Genomic DNA, 6350 nt, shown 5'->3' with positions numbered 1-6350 from the left:
TATTGGGTCATCTACAACTTAAAAAAAAAAAAAAAAAAATCTACATTCACTGTAAAGCGGTAGTTCCAAAGTCTGGTTCTCAGATCAGCAGCACCAGCACATTATATGAACTACAGATTCTTTGCCCCATCCTAGGTCAAGCCTCTGGGCAATTCTGATGCCAATGGAATTTGAGAATCACTGGTGTAAAGGACACTGTGGGCTGTGGGGATTCCCCCAGAGAGCAGTAAAGCTGAGCTTCACACATTCAAAGACCAGCAGATAACAACTTAAGCAAGCCTAAAGATTTGGAGAAAGTAGAAAAGCCTCAACACACCATACCAATGTTGGCACTTGGTGGGAAAATGATAGGGGTAAGGAATAAGTTGCGACATTGAATATGAGACATAGAGTGATGTAACTTTTTGTTTAAATTAGAAATGTCATCTAGCCAGGTGCAGTGGCACACACCTGTAATCCCAGTGATTCCAGGCTGAGGCAGGAAAATTACAGGATGGAAGCCAGCCTCAGAAACCTCAGCAAGACTTCAGAGATCCTCAGCAACTTAGCAAGACCCTGTCTCTAAAAAATAAAAAAGAGCTGGGGATGTAACCCACTGGTAAACTTCCCTGGGTTTAATTCCCACCATCCTCCCCAACAAAAGTAGTACCCTCATACTGACCCGTTTTCCAAGTTGGAAACTAAGAGAATAACACAATGTGAGTTTAAAAGAACTGAACCTGTACTAAAAGTCTATACAATGAATATTAAAACTACAATCCTTTGGGGCTGGGGTTATGGCTCAATGGTAGAGCGCTTGTCTAGCATGTATGAGGCACTGGGTTCGGTTCTCAGCACCGCATATAAATAAGTGAATAAAATAAACGTCCATCAACATCTAAAAAATTTAAAAACAAAAAACAAAACTACAATCCTTTGTGGGGCCCTGGGTTCTATCCTCTGCACAGTGAAAACAAAACAACAACAAAACACCTAAGAGCTACTTTTTCGTGTCAAAAAGAATTGTAACACATACTACAGATGCCCAGAATCTGTTTCCCCACCTCTTACACAGTGTAAAATGGAAGAACCTGTACTAATTCCTCCTGTGTGCCCTAGCAAATCCCATTTCTAGGAATCTGTCCTGTGGAAATAATACATGTGGAAATTTGTCCTGCGGAAATATACACAAGAGATCTGAGTATTATGAAAAATAATATTTGTAGTAGAAAATAAATCCAAAAGTATAATAGGGATTGTGGAAGGAAATTATATTCCCCACAGTCTTTAAAAATATTTAAACTGGGGCTGAGATTGTAGCTCAGTGGTAGAGCACTTGCCTAGTATGTATGAGGCACTGGATTCAATTCTCAGTACTGCATATAAATAAAATAAAGGTCCATTGACAACCAAAAAATATTTTTTTAAAAATGTTTAAATTACATCTAAATGCCCAGGCTTGTAATCCCAGTGATTTAGGAGGCTAAGGCAGGAGGATGGCAAGTTCATATGCAGGACCCTGGGTTCATCCTCAGTAGTGGGGGGGGGGGTGGGGGGAATGATGCTATATAATGGTACAAAGATTCAGTTTTGGAAGATGAAGAAGTTCTGTAGATGGATGGTGGTGATGAATGAACAACAGTGTGAACATACTTAACACCACTGACCTGTACATTTAAAAGTGGTTAAATAGTAAGTCATTATGTGTATTTTACAATAAAACAATGATGCTATAGACCTATATGTACATATACTGACAAGAAAGAATATTCACAATATATGACTAAGGGTGGTGAACCAATCTAACTTTTAAAAATGTGTATTTATTCTTTCTATAGTGTTTATCTATTTGTGTGTGTGAGTATGTGTGAAAAATAAGTCTGGCAGCAATATGTGATATGTATTAGAGGTAGACCATTTAGGAGGCTCATGAAACAAACCTATTAAATAAAAAATAATTTTTAAGAGTAAAAGGAAAATGTGAGATATGTGAAACTCTGAATATAAGAACTTGGAAGGAAAAAATCAAGAGTTGAAAATTCAGTAGATATAGGAGAGTAAGAAAGAAATTAATAAAATTATGTACAGTCAGTTCTATGGCACACTCTAAAGATGAAAACTTGTTTCAATATGACTGGTATATTAAGAAATAATACTAGCACAACACAAATTTCCTATTTGTTGATGTGCAGTTTTATCCTAGAAAAGCGCTTGTGTGGATGCAAAAACCAGGTCTGGGGTTGTAATTTAGTGGTAGAGAGATCGCCTCTCATGTGTGAGGTTCAATCCTTAGCACCACATAAAAATAAATAAATAAAGAAAGAAAGAAAGAAAGAAAGAAAGAAAGAAAGAAAGGAAGCAAGCAAGCTAGGTAGGTATAAAAATTGCAGCCAGCTAAGACATGCTGCATAGGTATACACAAATCACACAAGGACATGCCCTAACATCTATCAGTGTCTTTATCGTGTTATGAGCCATATCCATGCACATCCGGTTTTACAACTGTCAGATTTCAAATGACCCTTCCTCTACCACTTCACAATAACTCACAAGCTGCTACCCTTCCTATGACTGCTATGCTTCACACAGGTAAAGCGCCAAATTTATTATCACACATATGCCTTTTTTGTTGTTGTTTTTTGGTGCTGGGGATTGTATCCAGGTCCTCATGCATGCTAGACAAGCACTGTACCACTGAGCTGCATCCCCAGTTCATGTATGTGCTCTTGAACTACTGATGTGAATAAAACTGTGCTGTCATTTTGATCTTTTTAATTTTTTTAGCCGATAAAGTTTTTGAGTGCTAGAGAACCCCAGTTTTCTGTAAACTCCCAAGGGTTTTTTTTGTTTGTTTGTGATTTTTTAAAATACATATTCAATTTTATTGCATCAAAAAATTCATTTAAACCACATGGTGGCCAAAATGCTCACATCCTAACTCCAAGATTTTATTTAGGATTTTGTATAGAACGATAAGTCTTAGGGGTACAACTATGGTCATGTTCTAGTAGAACTGACTGTAGAATTTCAGTAATCAACCAACCATCAGATGACAGGGAGATGAAATTTTGTTTGAAATGGAGTGGTAAGCAAGTTAACATTAAGCAGGAATTTACTTCTCTGGTGAAAGGGCAGTAATAAAGATTCCCTTTATATAGGAATTATCTGCCCCAAAGGATACTGAGTGATTAGAAACTCTGATTTCAGGCCCAGCGAGTGTGTTGGGAGGAAGCAAAAACAAAAACACTGCAAAAGTCAATAAAGCAGAGATCTAAATAAAGATAAATGGGTTGACTCCTGGTAAGATGGAGTGAACACATGAAAAACTTTCTTTTCCATGAAACACAGCTTTAAAATCTAAATAGAACAAATGGCACAGCTATTTGGAGTGAATCAAAGAACACCAGAAATTGAAGCACTACAGAACCGGTCAAAATGTTCCTTTTCCTGATTTCCTCTGACCTGAACTCACTCAACAAACCTTAAAACAGGGGAACTCTCTGGTCCTGGCTTATGGAGCAAAAAAATGGAATCTCTGAAACACTGAGTACCACTGAGCTACATTCCTAGTTTACATATGCATTTCTTAACCATTGAAATAAAACTGTTGATATTTTGATTATCTTTCTATTTTATTTCCAGGATAAAAGTACACATCATTTCTCTCTTCTCCTCCTCCTTCCTCTCTCCTTTTTTCTTTATTTCCTTGCATGGAAGCCCCCAGTAACTCTGGTCACAAAAAGCAGGGGCTGGGGTTGTAGTTCAGTGGTAGAGCATTTGCCTTGTACGTGTGAGACCCTGGATTCGATCCTCAGCACCACATAAAAATAAAAATAAAAATAAAGATATTGTGCCCATCTATAACTTAAAAACATATTTTTTAAAAAGGCAGTGGCAGCAGCAAATGAATGAAAACAAAATGCTATGACTCAAAACTCTGAGGAAGTCTTCCCTCCCATTCAGAGAAAGTATGACTCCAAAAGAGCAGAGACAAACTCTGGTGCCATTCTCCCCATCCCCCATTTTCCCATTGCTGGAGACAATTGTGGAAGTCAGCAGGTTCTTGACAGTGCAAATTAAAGAAGGATTGTAGCCAGAGGACTTAAATGGGGAACTCCAGGGAATCAAAAGTACTGGAAAGACAGAAGAAAGTGAGGGGACCAAGCAAGTAACCTCATAAAATTGAACTCACCTGTGACCTGCACATTATTGATCTAATTCTAATTAGCATAACAAAGACTTTGAGAACTGTACTAACAGATTTCTGTTCAGGTCCCAAACTGGACATGCCCACATGAAAAGTGTTATCTAGTTTGGAACACAGTCTGTAGAAGGACCTGCAACCTTTACCTTACCTAACAAAAGTACTTGCAAGAAGAAAAAGTATCAACATTTTACATGACATTTACACAAGAATCAGTCTTAGGATATTTAAAATGCTCAGGACAAAGTGCAAAATCACTAGGTATATGAAATATCACAAAAATCACATCTTGCATGGGAAAAGATAAGTCATCAAAAAAAGACAATACAGGAAATTAGAAAGTACATCAGCATTTCTAAGAACAACTGTTCTTTGAGGGATATTTATAGTACTAAATGCTCATTTTAGAAAAAAATCTTCCACCTTTTAAAAAATGAGACATTTAAATAATTCAATGAAATTATTTTTTTTCTATTTTATTTCATTTCAAAAAACTGGTTGAAACCCACTTATTTAACTGTTCATTAATGAGTTTTGAAACAAATGTTTGAAAACATTTTTTTTTAAATAACCTAACTTCCAGAGGAAAATATTCTGAATTCCCTTGCTAATTCAGAAGTTGGTATTTGGGATTCAACCGATTGTAGAATTAAGGCTTCATTAAAGAATATAACAAAGAATAGTCAAATAAAGAATAGTCAAAAAGAATACTTTATAGACTATTCTTTAAGAATAGTCAAATCTGTCCCACATTGTGAACTCTTCCTGACACTATCAAGCAAATACTACCTTCTATTTCTTATTCTCAAATATTTCTTCAAATTGCCAATATAGCATTTTTTCAAGGTACTGAGGTGAGTAGTATACTGTTAGTCTCTCTCAAAATTGAGATCCCTAAGGGTAGTGTGTCTTGTTCTTTGTTTCTAACCCTACATTTACTTTGATAGTATTGATACTATTGAAATTCTAAATTTTATTTACTATAAGCAATAAAATCATTATATGTAAGAATAATCTTTTTTTTAAAAGAGAGAGAATTTTTTAATATTTAATATACAAAGACAAAACATCTTTGTATGTGGTGCTGAGGATTGAACCTAGGCCGCACGCATGCCAGGCGAGCGCGCTACCGCTTGAGTCACGTCCCCAGCCCCTAAGAATAATCTTTTATAATAGAAAAATGACCTTGTTTTATGTTTTTACAAATCTCTTGACTTAATAGAAGATACCTAGATCCTCAGAACTTCTACTTTCAATGTGTTGCAATATGGTATTTTTGTTTTGTTTTGTAGTACTGGGGACTGAACTCGGGGTCACTTCATCACTAAGCTGCATCCCCAGCCCTTTTTTAGTGAAATAGGTTCTCATTAAATCTCGCAGACTGGCCTCAAACTTGTGATCCTCCTGCCTCAGCAACCTGATTAACTGGGATTACAAAGCATGCATCACCGCATCCAGTATAATATAGTGTTTTGACTGAAGTATGTGAATAAAATCTAAACTCACATAGCTATCTAGACAGTTGGAGAGGGAGGATCTTACCCTTTCCAGAAAATTGTGAATGATAGTGTGAATGATAACAATGATAGTGTTATTAGGTAAATAGTTTTGAACTAGCAGATCCCTTCTACAACCCACGCTTTGAGAATTGTTGGTACAATGAAAATAGAAGAGTAGGGCTATAGCTCAGCGGTAGACTGCTTGGCTATCATGAACAAGACCCTGGATTCAATTCCCAGTCCCATAAAAACCAAACAAAAAAATAAAATGAAAGTGTGCTGCCAGGTTTATGTATCCACTTGCCCATTAGATGGCCCTCATTAGGATGATCAGAGCCTAAAATAATTATACATTTAAATTATGGAGCTTCCTTAGCTGATTCAAAGCTCACTACACAATCTTTTAATCAAAAGATTGCACAGTTTAAACTCAGGCAAAAGATGCGAAGTGGCTACCCTGATGCAACCTTTTGGTCTGCTTCAGAGTTTTATTTCTCAATGTAAATTAATAAACTGCCATTATTCTTTTCATTAAACAGTCTCTAATGAGCTTTGTTGAGTCAGCAGCCCTGAATCTAGTCAATTTGGGGACATTGATGGTAGTTTCTGAGACTCAATCTTATATGAATTTCTCTAAACACTTGTTTTTTTACAACACTGTTGAAATT

This window comes from Urocitellus parryii, chromosome 14 (genome assembly GCF_045843805.1).
Source record: "Urocitellus parryii isolate mUroPar1 chromosome 14, mUroPar1.hap1, whole genome shotgun sequence".
In the NCBI taxonomy this organism is placed as follows: domain Eukaryota; kingdom Metazoa; phylum Chordata; class Mammalia; order Rodentia; family Sciuridae; genus Urocitellus; species Urocitellus parryii.
This window is presented reverse-complemented; position numbering follows the sequence as displayed.